Raw genomic sequence first — 15,434 nt, 5'->3', positions numbered from 1 at the left:
TTTTTTTTGGATTATTAGAAGCAAATTCCTCCACTTACTTTTTAATGTCATGCTTGGAATGCCCTTCTTGAAAATGGTGTTGTCCATGCTTGGTTTCTTCAGGAAAACCTTCCAGTATTCTCTTTCAATTCCTCTATTTTTGAACCATTTTTCTCCAATCCACAATAGTCCAGTGGCTTCAACTATAAACGACTCCACTATGAATTTTATGTCTCCTATCTGCACTTTGACTCCATAAAAAGCCCCGATGAAGGATTTGGTGACTTCCTTATGGAAGCTATTGAATTTCTCTATAAATTCTAGCCACTGCGCCTTCGACAACATATCTTTTGTCTGTGGATATACCTCCAAAAATTTCTTCCCTATTGGCTCTGTTCTGACTATCACTCCCATGCTCGAGAAGCTTTGTTTCAAAAATTGTTTTGTTTGATAGGGTAGGATTGCTTGGTAGGGTTTTTAGAGCAGAAAGGCCGAGAGTGTGAGTGATGGAATAATGAGAGCGTAGGTAGTGAGGGTATAAGGGAGTGAGGAAGAATCTAATTGTTGTGATCATTCATGTCTAGGATTTGGGCGATCCATTCAATGGATCAAAATATGAGTTATGACGACTAGGAGTGAATGGAGGATTATACATGATTTGACATGACACGATCAACTCTTTGCAATGATGATTTTTATTTTTGGTAGTACTATGTCTTATAATTCATATATGTAATCTTTTGATCCCTATTATTAAATTAAAGAAGTGCATACCTTTGAATTATTTGCTTGCTAACATTTGGTTGCCTTTTTATGTTGTCTTCAGGTACTTTGTAGTGGAGGGAGCCAATCATTCCTTCAATTGTATCATTAGAAGTTTCTATCAAATTAGTTGCAGAAAGTTATCAAAGCTACATAAAATCAATAATTCTATAGCTATATTTTTTTTTTGAAAAAAGGGATAAAAGAAGATGGAATTCTAGAAAATGGGATACAAAAAAAAAATTAAGATGCCAAGAATTCTTGGTTTTCTCCTTGAATTTCTACATAAACATGCCAACAATTGTTGGTTTTCATGTTTATGCACATTTTTTTTTTTAATAGATATATGAAAAATAAAATTTTAAGGTGGAGAAGAAGAATAATTCTTCTTGACCAACTTCAAATCAGAGTTGTCCTAGAAAACATTTACAAATTCCTCCTTTGTCATTGACTTATGATAGATCATGAGTTGATGTCCATTCACTAAGAGACAAATTTTTTCTTCATCAATAGTCAATCTCATAAGGCCCAAGTCAGTGAGTTTGAAACTTTCCTTGGAATTTTTTGAACTTTGAATCAAAGAGTAATACCCAGACTCCTGGCTGGAATTTTCTTTCTTTGATGTATTTATCATGCCATTTGGTTCTTTGTTGTTGGAATAAACTATTTTTTTGGATAACATCTTTCCTTATTTCATAAAGTGTTGGCTTAGTGGGGCCTAACCCAGGTTCGAAAGTGATTTAGTCAAGCAAATCCTGGTACTACTGGCCCTTTTGACAATAGTCCACGGAGCACGGACCGAGGTCTCACCTGAAGTAGTATGTGAGGGTGATAGAACCAGGTTTCCGCACCCTGGGGATATCTGATATGAGGTGATTGGTACGCAGTCCAACCTTCGCACTTACTGTGCTACACGCACCTATGGGCAACCCGCGCCCTATGATACTGTCTTCGCACGGTTCCAGCCACAGCGCGACCTGTGTTATTTACCCAAGTCTTCATTAATTAGTCTCCATTAGTTGATTACTTAGATTAAATTCACATATAAGCATTCATATGAGTATTCATCAAGTGCGCGTAGTAAATAAATAGAGTAAAAGCAATGAATAACATCAACATAAAGATTCCAAAACAGACAAACAGAATAAACTTCTCTTTATTATCTTTCAATCCCAAGTACAGACCTGACTCTACCCTGCGCACTCAGCTATAGGGGTCCACGCACTCAGCTGCGGACTCTACTAGGCCTCTGCACACTCAGCTGCAGAGCCTCTTCCTACTACTATGACCCAATACACTTCAGATTCCACTCTAGGCTCTAACCATGCCTTCGCTATTCTATCTATTCTCTCCTCAGCTTAAAAACTATCTTTACACTTAGTGCCTTTCTCTATTTATACAATTCCATGGTTCACGGACCATGGGTAAGCCGAAAAAATTTACATTAAATTACAATATTTTAAGGTGGACAACCCTATGACTCGATTGTACACTTCACGCTTCACGGAGTTCTACACCATATTTGACCAAAACTTGGGATTTAAGCCCCAAAACCTACTGCGGGGGATCCCATGCCCAACAGACCCCCAACACAATCATCGTGACTCGTCTCGAGTCACTCCGTTGGTGCGGCGATCTTTGCGCGAAGTCCATCCAGCAGGTCTCGCGCAGCTTGGGTGTCCGTGGCACACTGTTCTGCTGTCTGTTGTACTTGTTGCACGTGTATCTCTGAACCTTTGTGAGCAGGGTCACATTCCTATCTAGCTGCATAAATTCCCTGCATTTGTGCCAGCTTTCCTTCATTGATAGCTATAATTGTGAAAGCTTCATCGATCCATTGCTGGATGCGCCCTTTAAGTAAGGCTTCTTTTTGTCACGCGACATTTAACTGGTCCTTCAGTGCCCTTGCCTACTATAGTTTGGCAAGTCGTTGAGTAAGGAAAACCGTCTGCACAGTTCCCCAAACACTGTTGTACTCCTGCTGCAACTCATGCACCTCTATCTCTAGGAACTATAGGTTTGAATGTTCCTACAGGTATGTAAGCATGGTTAGTTCTTGATTCAACATCCCGGTGCAGTACTGTACCACTTAGAAAATTTTCTCCAACCTCGTTTGGATAGTGTGCATGCATTGCTCACTGACTTCTGGGGGCGTGGAGGGCTGTGCCTTCAACCATAGCTCGGCAATCTGTAGGTTCAGCTCCAACTGAACCTTCGCCATTTCCTCCCTAGCCTCGTGGACTCTGGTCACCAATCGATGGACCTGCTCTGCTGCTAGTAGCTCTGCTAGCACAACTAACTTTGGGACGCTCCTACATGCATCCTCTATCTCTTGCTCCAATCAACGAGCCTGTGCAACCAACTCATCACGCCGGAGGCTGAGCTGATCCATGTTGATTTTCTACTCATTCAATGCCTGGATTGCGTGGCCTTCCTTAGCGCAGAGTTGTTCGATGACCCCATCCTGTAACTGGTACAGGGTTTCACGCGCAGGGCTGCCAAGTTTAAGCTGACGTCTTTCATGCTGCTCATTGCAGCCCAGTCAACCTTGCTTGCTGCTACTAGGGCAACTTTGGGCAACACAAAAGGGTTGTCCCTATGGGCGCACAACATCCATTCGGCCTCTCTGGTTCCAGCTGTGACGTACAAAGCCATTGTACCTATTTCGGGGGGTTTTACCTGTAAGCCTTGTACATGCGCTCTAAGCACCCCAACATCGTGTTCTATTCCATCCTCATTTCCTGGAGCGCATCCTTTGTGACCTTGCAAAACGTTTCGTCGATGTCAAATAGATCACCTTCTGTGAGCGTGATCGGGTCAACGGACGTCTTTGTCTCCTTCACCTTCTTCTTGGGAGCTATTTTCTCAGGGACGTGTGGTCGCTTGAGTTGGGTTGATGCTGAACCAGGGTCCACACGCTCTTCTGTCCTGTCCACTTCCCCAGTCTGCTACCCCGTGGACACCTCGTGCTCTTCTGTTGGCGTTGTAGTTTGTTCTGCTATCTGCGCTGATGCTGCTACTGCCTCCTCAACCTTTTTCTGCGCCCCTGCCGCTAATGCTATTTCACGTAGAACCCTAACCTCTGCAGTTGCCTTCTCATTGCGCCGCTTGTCGGCCAGCTTTGTGATACGACGCTTGTCTACTTCCTTTTTCTTCCCTGCGGTTGCCTTTTCCACCTCAACCAAGTCTGGTGCACACCACTTCAGAGGCCAAGACTCCATCACTGTGAAGATCACATCATCCGTTGTGATGAATGGAAGCTTCACCCATTTCTGCACTGGATCCTTGTACGTTCAGATATACAGGTTATGCATATCCGCCTTGAACTTTGCCGAGCTCTGCAAGCTGTTATAAACCATGGGAGACATGTGCGGCCTTCGGTTGATCCACATTCAGATGCTCGCCTTCATGAACACCCAGAACACCTTTGTCTCATGAATCCTCTTCACGTCTTTTCTAGCCCAGAGTGAGGTGTACCTCGCGAGTTCGGGCAGATCATGCTCAATACTAGGAAACTGGCTATCCTCCGCCGGTTCCCCTACAACCAACAAAATGGATAAGAGAAACCACGCTTAGTGGAAGGTCTTACCCTGCTCCTGGGCCTCCTTGCAGTTCATCAAAAACTCCTCGCAGAGAAACTGCGCCCAATTTAATTGTAACCCCTCCGCACACTGCTCAGCTAGCACAATCACAGACGCTGGTACTTCATCGGCGTGACATTTCCTCATCAGCTTGCTGACCAACAGCTGGGTGGCTACGTGCACCCCTTTGTCCTTAATGCTTGTGATTGTGTACCCCCACTTTTTCTTCTCTATTTTATACTTTGCCTTCATAGCTTCTGCGAGGGCCAGGTCACTGCTTTTTCTCGCTATGCGCGCGGGGTCATGTCCTTTAAAGGGTAGTCAAGAAATTCTATGAATTAGGTCGGCTGTGATGGGAATAGGATCCTCCAGCCAGAGATACCCATCGTGCACCAGGCATAGTAACTGCCTGATGACGAAAGTGGTGATGGCGCGCAGTGGTAGTGGGGTATCCATCACAGATGGAGTAACCTAGCCTTCTCCACACCGTGCAACCATTTTTGCGGCTTCAAAACTATAACGGGCCCCTCTAAATTCTGCTTCATTAAACTCTCTGTGGCCAGGTGTGGGAACTTCTCGCTGTCCGCGAGGTCCCAATCCTCGAACTTCATGGTAGGTACTCGTCCCAAAGGCGGACCTTCAAACATTATATCATCGGGAAGGAGCGGGGTCTTGAGCGCACTCTTCGTGGCCTCCAGGTCTTTCGGTATCTTGGCTTTTCCTTTCCACGGGGGGACGTATGTAAGTAACTTTGTTGCAAAAGGCATTGGTGAGACATCCTCCTCCACATCGTCTTATGCCTCAATTTGAGCAATTAGAGCTTGCGAGTCTTCCTCCTCTTCGTCTGATTCAACGGTGATGGCTTTTCCTTTTTCTTCCATTGACAATTTTCCGAACCGTGGGTTTCTTGGGGATACACGGACTGGGCCCATAGTCTACTTATCTTTCTTCGGCTGTGGCGTTCATGGTGATCTTGTAACTTCTAGTGCAACTTTCACCTCTCTAGGCTCCTCATGGGCCATATGGGGCTCCGTGGTATCTTCGACAAATCACACTCTTGTTCTGGCAGCAGTCATCGTATCAACAGTCAAAGGTAGTAAGAGTACGTGATGCTTACTGCTCTGTAATTGCTCAATTCTCAAACAACCAAGTGTTGCTTTGTCGATAGCCCTGGGGATTTTATAGCATCTTTTGAATTTGAATTCGACCATTCCCCCACTTCTGTGTCATTAATGCCTTCTTGCCAGTAGATCGTCCCAAATCTAGCTCTTAATTCATGCCTTAATTACCCGTCGCCTGCTCCTCTTTGCCTTAAACTGGACATCTTGTCATGAACAGTGAAACCAATGGTCACCTCCCAGCCAACGCGCGCAACAATGCAGCCCCCTATGCAGGGGTGCGACCCCTATGATATACTGATCCTGCGTGTAGCCTCCTTATCGCGCACCTCCTGCACAAACTCTTTTATAGTCCAGCGCTCTCTTTCAACTGCTTGGAGCATTGAGACTGTGCTTCCAACGGCTAGTCAGGTGGTCGCACCACCTATGCAAGACTTCAATTCACCTTCCAGCCTAGTCCGTGGGAACTCCTCAATTATCCTCGCGACTGTCAGTGTTGTGCATTATTCCTTATGTGGTGCGCTCCCTTGGTTGCTTTGTCTAGTAAGGTGTGGTCTTAGCCATGGCAACAGAGTCATAAATGCTTGGCGACAATCTTCTAATGTAGTAGTATGGCTGCCCATATCTTGTCTTGTCATTCTTAGTTTATCGATGAGACATTCTTGCATAATTTCATGTTCTAGTCTTTTAATCTCCGCGTCCATTGACATGGTTTTCTTCCTTAGTCATACTCGATCCTCTTTGAGTTCGCGAAGCTTAAGGTTCCCTTGCCGAATGGCTTCCTGAATTCGCATATATTCGCCCTCGCGTAGCTACATAATTCCTTCGTTCTGGTCCTCACGTATCGTCCCAATTGTGGGAGCTATTGCGTGAGGATTCCTTTCCTTCAAAATTATGGTCTCTGTTAGCTACCTATACCAATAGGTTTCATATTTCATGATTGGCTATGGAAGGTCCAAATATGCTCTGCTTTGATGATTCAAAGATCACATATTTCCCAGAGAGCCTGATCTATGCTTATAGCTTGGTATGGACTTAAAATTTTGATGGATGGTCCAACAGTCTAATCTGGATCATTCCATGGTTTAAATTTGCAGTTGTAGAATAGAGAAAGGAAGTCTGTCCAAACTGTTTAATCTTGGCAGACAAATAGTTCAGGTAGAGAAGAAAAGGCTCCCAACAGCTTAATCTGGGACCTTGGAAGGGATAAGGGTAGAAGTAGATAGGGGAAAAAAAAAAAAAAGGCCAAAGAAAAGAAAAGGCAAGTAAGGGTTTGCAAGTCCAAGTGCACCCTCCAAGGAGAAATAAAAAATGCTAGGTAAGTAGCTGGGTAAGTAGTTGGGGTTGCAGAAAGGTTGTCTTTACCATTGCACATATGTTAACTGTGCTTACCAGAGTAAAGTCAATTAATTGACAAGGTGTTCACCTCCATCAAGTTACAGCAAGGAGCATGACTAACCTCCCCCTTTCCCCCTTCCATTTCATTCCTAACATCCCCTCATCAGCTGAGATTCATAGAAGAAGATCATGGTTTCATGGTGGTTCTTGCTCATTCAAAAGCCACATTTCTTGTCTAAAAATCTTTTCATTTTGATCTACTCTCTAAACTAAGTAAATTGCAAATAAACTTAGTGATATCCCCTTCATTTGCCTTCCTCATCCATATTAACATCTAATTTTACTATATAACTCCTCTATCATACCTTTCCCCTACTAGTATTAAACACCATGGTGTATAAATCCCAGCATTATCTACATATTCTCCTTTTGGCATTATAGCCAAATAAAGTTCTAAGGGGACTTCAGTCCATCTGGGACTGTGGTCAACCTTGTCTTGGATGTACTCTAACCTCTGGTTATGAGCAGAAATCCTTCCCCCCAACCCTCACCGTCCCTCTGCTAAAAAACACACAAAAACCCCTTTTTCTTGTATAAACCCTTGCAAAAAACCCAGAAAACCCAAAACACTACGAAAAACCCATTTTTTTATAGTCCTCCGCCCCAAATATTAAATTGAATATTTTATGGTGCCGGCGGGACCCCCCCCCCAACCTGCTCGATCCGTCGGAGAGCCCGCCAGACGTCCGATCTCCACCGCCCAGATCTAAAGGTGGGCGGTCATTCTCACTCCCCGACCTGCCGACCTTTAGCGTCCGGGGAAAGTGGTTTTGGCCATCCCGTACAGGGGACGCGTGGCAGGCGGTGGGGTTGTTCGGAGCCCCCCTCCCCGTTACCGCCTTTGCCCAAAGGTGGTGCGGGGAACCCGCTTACCGCCACCCCTGTTACCGCCCTCCCTCCTACGTCATTGGCACGTCACCCTGACGTCACCTCACCAGTGCCCGCCCCAGCGTCCCGTGGCCCTCCACGCGGACCTGCCACCGCATCCGCCCGCCACCATGTCCTGCCACCCTGGCAGACACCTCCGCTGCCACGTCACCTCCGTACCCGGGTCCCGCCATGACGTCATGCTGACGTCATCGGCGGAAAAGCGCCAAGTGCACACTTTTGCCAAAATTAACGTTTTAAACGACTAAATAAGCCGTTTTCGGTCATTTTCATGCAAAAGAGAACTATCCGTTGCCAACAGCTGCCGCGAATTTTCTCAGCCAGCCATCAAATTCGACGATTCAACCGCTGAAAGTTCGGAATTTGACGGCACTAAGTCTCCACAGCCCAGCCCGCGAGCTTCCGAGGCGGTTTTTCCAGGTATTTTGCCAGTTTTCCCACTTTGCCCCTGCATTCCAATTATCTGTAAAAATCACCATTAAAGGACTGGTAAAACCACTTAATTCAGTTCTGCCTGATTACCTAAACTAAACCCAAGCAATCTGCACCATCCCTAAACCACAATTCGACATTGGAGCGATCAGTCCGCGGGCTAAAACTGTAAAATTGCCCCCGAGGTGCTCGGCATTGTTCCCTTTTGCCGAGTACAGGCCACCTGCATTCTTTATAAAAAGAAACATCAATATCTCTGCAACTTATCTATTAGCAATTCACATCCCTGTGAATCTTGCAGCAACTTACAAACCTGTTTGCCTTTATTCACTAAAAGAGGACACCAGACGGTGTTTACAGTTCACCTGCTACTTAAGTCTTTATAGACTTGTCAAGCCAGTACCTCCACCTGCACAAATTCAGATTATAGCATGGCAGCCTCTGCTTCCTCTTCCCTCAGTGCAGCTCCATTAAATCAAACCAACAAGAAGCTGGAGGCCTTGCCATTCATTGACAAAGATTGTCTCATTGAGGACTTTGAGGGAGACAGGGACTTCTTGAAGATCTTCACTCAACTAAGGGAAGATTATAAGGATGGGCATGGTACACATGGGATATGGGAGTCAAACTTGCCCTATTACTGTCTCCCAGCTGTGAATGTTTTCCCTGAAATCATTCGCCTATGTGCTGAACACTATGATGTCCAGCACAGAGCTGTCAATACTCCATCAGGGAGGATCCTCTTCTATATAAATGCTGACTCCATCAACAATATGTTACAGTTTGATCAGACAGAGTTGCTGATCCCGTTCTCCACAACTTATTTGCTGGAAACTGGTGATAAGATGACCAGTGAGGAGCTGCAAAAGGTCACCCAGAACTTCATGAGACCTGAATGCCAGCCTACAGGGCCACCTCCCTATCTGAGGGAGCATTTCGATGATATAGGCAGGCTATTACTAGACATGATAGCCTATGTATTGGGATACCAAAACAGTGAGCATGTGGATAAATCCATGCTAGTGTTGCTGTCTGCTTACAGCCCGCGTCAACCCCCTGCCCGAAAGTATAACTTTGCTAAGTTTATAGCCAATAAGATTCATGATCAATTAAGCAAAGTGGACAGACAGGGGGTCTTCAGATACTCAGCTTACATCTACCATCTGTTCATGTTTCATCATTCTGAAGCCTTCCCATGCTACATCAGAAGGCTGGATAATAAAGGGGAGAGAAGATCTGTCATCTTCTGGACCTCAGTTTATCATAAAGTCACAAATTCACCCTATACCTACTGTGAGTTTGTTGACCAGTTTGTATACCCAGTCTCTTGCATGCTGATGAGGTCCCCTCCACCTAGAATATCTAATGAGATCAAGAAAGCTATGCAGCTATCTAAGAAGTACAAAATAGGTGACTGGTACCTATATGAACACCATACTGTGTTCAGAGTATATGGCTGTGAGCTCTGTCCATTCAGGCTCCCCAAGTATGTACCTATGAGATTATTTGCCTTGGAGTATTACAGGCAATTAATTCAGTCAGACCTCACCCATTTCCACAGCTCCAAGAAAAAGGCCCACCTTAATTTCAAAAATGAGTTGGGCCCCTTCATTATGAACAAGAAGGAAGGATGGGAATCTGCAGACTTGATCCTCAAAGACAAATATAAGTTGTCCTATAGTTTTCGATGGGTCCCTTATGACCCTCAAGGTTTCATCACTGCTAGGAGAAACAAGTACAGACTCCTAGGTATTAAGCACTGCCACTACCCACACATAGAAAAGTATGCCAACTTGCAAGAATGGCAGCTGGACACTCTAGTGGAGAGTTTAACTGATGAAGAAAGAATGCTTAAAAACATGAAAGAGCTTGAGAAGACTATTGACCTGGATTATGTGCAGCAGGTACCTTTTAGGCTGCCTCACTCAGTGGGAGAAGGGACCTCAGTGACAAGGACAGCACCACAGGCACCCTCTACATCGGCAGCAGCAGTGGATAAAGGCAAAGGCATAATGGATGCAGAACATGAAACACTGAAAGAGAAGGCAGCCCCCTCAACTGAACAGCAAAATAAGCAGCAAAATGAGCTGCAGAGGGAGGAACAAGCAGAGCAGCAGAAAGATCAAACTCCTCCTCCACAAACTGAGACTCCTACAGCACCTATTTTGCAAACCCCAGCCCATGAGGAGAGGGGTTCTAAAAGAGAAAGAGAAGAGTCCACTCCTATTAGTGGACCTTCCCATCAGCCAGAGGCCAAAAGACAAAGGGCAGATTCCCCTGAGGTGGAAGACATTACTGAAGATGTCTTAAACAGCACAGGAAAGGACAGGGAGGGAAGCCAACATACAGGGACAAGCTCCTTTCAGCAGGAGCAGACTTTACAGCTTGGTTTGGAGGTGTCATCCTCATCTCAGCAAAGCCAGAAGCCTAAAGGCACTAAGGCATCTTTTAAACAGATCAAGGCAGCAAATGAGTTATTAAGGGCTGAGGTTTACAAACAGTTCATAGATGCTACACCAGCCCAGCAGGAAAGATTGATGTCGGTCTATGACTTCGAGGAAGAAAAAATGATATTCAGCCATTTCAAACCCAAGGGGCCACAGCCAATGACAACTGCAGATTTCATCAAAACAAGGGTGGAGGTCCTAGCTAAAGACATACATCCTATGGACCAGATTGAACTCCACAAGCAGACTGGGGAGATGGTCTATGCCACATTGGTAGAGAAGGCCACACTGGCCCATGAGCTGAAAGATTCCTTGAAGAACACAAACACTCAGCTAGATTTTGAGAGGATGTCCTCTAAGGCCAAGGATAATAGAATAAAGTCTCTGGAGGAGATTATTATTGATCTAGGGCATGATCCTAGTGATCCAACAGGTGTAAAGGCCCTTATAAAGAAGAAAGATGATGATCTGAATGCAATGAAGAAGAGGTTGGGGCTGTTACCTACAGAACACCCTCAGACAGCAGAACTACAAAAAGAAAAACAACTTAATGAACAACTTGACCTCCTTCTACAGCAAGATCAGAGGATCAAAGAATTGGAGAAAGAGCTGGAAGGAACGCTACAAGACAAACAGGGAGAATCTACACTCCAGGCTCCTCCAACAGCTTCAACAATAGCAACAACTTCAGGGGCAACAGTGGCCCCCACAACAGAAGCAGCAGGCACAACAGCAGCTCCAGATGCACACCCGAGCGTAGAAGAATTGACCAAGGCTGTCAAGGCAATGGAGCTCCAGGCGGATGAAATAAAGAAAGCAAAAGAAAAATTGGCAGAGATAGATGCCAAATATGATAAATCAAAGGTAACAGTAGCAGAGCAGAGCAGCAGAGAAATTAAGGCCCTGAAGGATAAGATAAAGGCCCTGGAAAAGGAGCTCAATCTGGAAAGTACCATGGCCGACATAAAAAGAATTTTGTGGGGTAAGATTACCCAAGCTATCACCAAGCAATGGAAATCCATCAAAACAATCCATGAGTACATGGATTTAATTGGCCAAGCACAGACAGAAATCCAGAGGGCCAAAACAGTGCTGGGAAACAGACCTGAGCAGGCAAACCAACTGATAGATTTTTTGAACAGGCAAGACAAAGAGGAGCTGGCAGCCATTGGCATCGTCAACAGAACAGAGGCCATCCTCACAACTAAAAAGGTGCTAACTCTCAGAAGTTATGTACAGACTGTAGAAAGAAAATGCTATGAAATACAGGCTGAGGTGGAGGAGTATAAACTCAAAATGGGAATGCTGCAAGCAAAGGGATTGCCTGGCCTGCTGAATAGCACAGGGAAATTGATTTCCAGAGATCAATTCACCAACAGGATGTCTACTTACATTGAAAATCAAATCACTGCATCTGGCAGTACTCCTGAGGAAACAGGGCCCCCAACAGGACAGAGCTTGTACACTAAACTTGAAGGCCTATTCTTCATTGAAAGTGAGGCAAATCATTTGTTTGAAACTCCTCCTAACTTTTGGCGGTATACAGAGGCCGATGAGACTCTAATAAAAATTCGGAGACATCAAATGCCTAAGGAGGACTGGTGGCAGGCCATGCTCCAAATTTTGCCACGATAGCTTCAAGTCATTCGGCCGCTGACAGCTCCAGGTCACCAGAAGACAGACAGCAAAAAGGTTAGCGTTTAAAGAGCGGCCAAAAAGTGACTCATCACATAGACAATGACGGCTAGCCAAGTTTTGAACAGCGCGTCGCCAACCGACGCCAATTGCCACCAAGTCAACAGTCTCTGACCATTTTTGACAGCTAAGGGACTAAAAGTTATTACAACATTTACTCTTTCAGCTGCTGCACTCCAGCAGTTGGTAGGACATTTATGGAGCATTTACTCTTCATTCAGATATTTTCTAATGTAAATTTGTATATATACCCCCCTTAGTAACGCATAAGGGGTTGGTAAATTTTACTCTGAGGCATGTATACTCTGTACTTTCAGAAAAGTTTAATACAAAGAGCAATTCCAGCTCAGTGATTTCCTGGAACTCTGGTGTCTTGTTGATAATCTAAGTGCTGTTGCAGAAACCCTGCGTTGTCTGGTGGAATGATATGTTTTCTTTAAACTCTGTTTTGTTTCCCTGTATTATTTCATTTTCACGTTTTCATCATATCTAGCAATAAAGAAAAGGAATAGTTCAGGACATGTTTCTTCACACCCTGTGCTCAATCTTATATTGCTGCAAATGTTTTCTTCAGAATTAAAACAGACATGAATTCTTAAATGCTCATGTTATATTTAATTCCATATAGTGAAAGTTATCTAGAAATTCTTCAATGCTTCCAGGTAACAATCGCTTTCTTTCATATCAGATTACAGAAAGATTCTTAATTGCCTTTCTTATCCTGACCATATCACACCCAAACTCAATTCCAAAGCATTGTTTCCCAGACAATTATCCTGCTCTGCAGTTTCATTACGTATCATCAACAGCACACCAAACCAAAGGACCACCGACTCCATTGCCCAATGTTATATAAGATTTGGTAAGAGCATACTAGTTTAGACTGAACCTTTTCCAACCAAACAATTAAACCAAAACCTGAGCATAATAGCTAGCCTAAAACACCATCATAACAGAGACAAATCATTAAGAGAGAGCCCTCTCTGATCACAGTTTGGCTAGAAGCTGTGATCCAAAGATTGGTTAGTGGTTACCCCGGCCGTATTCCCTTGGGAGTCATAGGGAACAACCTGGGTGTTAACATAAATGGCGACTCCACTGGGGATTTTAGGTTTTTTCAATTACTATCTATCTTCCAAAGCTACCATCAAGCCTGAAACCAGCCAAGAGGCCTTAGAACTGTTTCTGTACCACAGTGACAGCTTTAGGGAAGAGCTAGATAGGGAATCTTCATCTTAGCTTTGAAACATATATAGCCATTCCAAAATCTTCATCCAGTCCTTGCATATATAAAAACTTCCTATAAAAAGTCCTGAAAAACAGTTAGAAACTGGCTCCTAAGAAAAATCCTCGACATACTAGGGCTAATCCTGACCCTAATCCACCCATCATTGTTGATAATCCAAATACCATCCCTAGAAATATTAGGAGGCAGCAAAGGCAGGACCAACCTGCTGATTTAACCCCTCGTACAGTTCATCCCAACCCCATTTCTACTCCAATAAAGTTCTTTTCCGGTCCACCCCTAGTTCCCCTAGTTCACCATCCACTTCTCACAGTCCTCCTCTCACATCTTCATCCACTGCACATATCCCCTTGAACCACACTTTAGGTTCAGCTTCACCTGTTACCCCTGTGGTACCCATCGTTCCTATTATCCCAGCTGCACCTGTTAATCCTCTAAATCCTGTAAATATGGCTAACAGATATGCACCCTTGCAGATACCAGCTAATGCTGCAGCTTTACCTCAAGATTACCAAAGCAAAATATCATATTTTGACTCCAATGGCTCTCTAACAGCTGTCCAGCATGCCAAGAAGATGCAAGACCATTTTGAGACCTATGAAATAGATGATGACAGTGTCAGAATGAGGATGTTTGTTCAAAGCCTAACCGGGGATGTAAGAACTTGGTTTAGATCTCTGAATGCAAACTCCATTGCAACTCCCAATGATCTGTATCAAGCCTTTACTACCAGATGGGAGAAGAAGAAAGATCCCCTGCACATACTTGCAGAATATGAAACAATCAAGAGAGGTCCGCAAGAGACCGTTCTGGAGTATTGTGCTAGATTCAACAATGTGTACAATGCAATACCACAAAACCTAAGACCTCCTCCTGATTTAGCCTTGTACAAATTCCCTGATGGATTTGATCCTGACATGGCATATCAGTTGAAGGAAAGAGAACCTGAAACCCTTGAAGACGCTCAAAAGGCTGCTGTCACTGTGGAGGCAAACCTGATTGCCAAAAGAAACAGGGCAAGGTTAGAAAAGAGAAGCATATACAAAGAAGAGCCTACAGCCCTTGATCAAAAACTTGATGCAATACTTAATGGTATGAAGAGATTGGGTGATAGGGTAGAATCGGTTGAGAGAAAAGCATCATGGGAAGCACCACAAAACAATCCTCCTAGGAATCCAAATTTTAGGAGAAACCCAAACCCAAATATTGGCAAGGCCAGTACTGACCAAGACATAAGACCCCCTTTCCAAGAAAATTATGCGGAAACTTCAACATCAACTGAGCCCAATGAAGATCCTGAGATTAATTTAATGGGTCTGGATGGTGAGAGTCAAGTTTTCTTAACACAAGAGGATCATGAGGATGATGAAATCAAACTGTTCCAAACTAAATCAGGTGAATCCTTTGACTTCAAACAAGGCTATGACACTGCTGTTTATGAAGTCCATAAACAATACAAGCTGAGGAGCAGAACTGTAAATGTTAACCAGCCTGAAAAGAAAAAGGATAATCAGCAGCCCGAAAGAGTCACAGGCACAGAACCTAATGACAAAGTAAATTCACATACACAAGAAGTGATTGTTGAAGAGATCACTGAGCCACTGTCCTTAAGACAGCAGTCTCTGGACACTTCGTCTTCTCACCCTAATTTAAATATCGCTCCTCAAGAGATGAGTAAAAGGGATAAATCTCAAACTCAAGACAAAAATCTAGAAGGAGACTTAATGAACAAGGAAAGAACTGTCACCTACAACCCCAGGACCCAATCTGAAAAATCCTTTGATCTAGAAACTGAAATTGGCAAAATAAAGATAGCTATTCCTCTCGTGGAACTAGCCAAGCATGACATCTATAAACTACAGATCAAAAAGTCCCTTCAACTTCACCA

The sequence above is a fragment of the Pinus tabuliformis genome, chromosome 7 (genome assembly GCF_031772625.1).
Source record: "Pinus tabuliformis cultivar Carrire ecotype Pingquan chromosome 7, CPIR1, whole genome shotgun sequence".
Classification (NCBI taxonomy): domain Eukaryota; kingdom Viridiplantae; phylum Streptophyta; class Pinopsida; order Pinales; family Pinaceae; genus Pinus; species Pinus tabuliformis.
Note: the sequence above shows the minus strand (reverse complement) of the source record.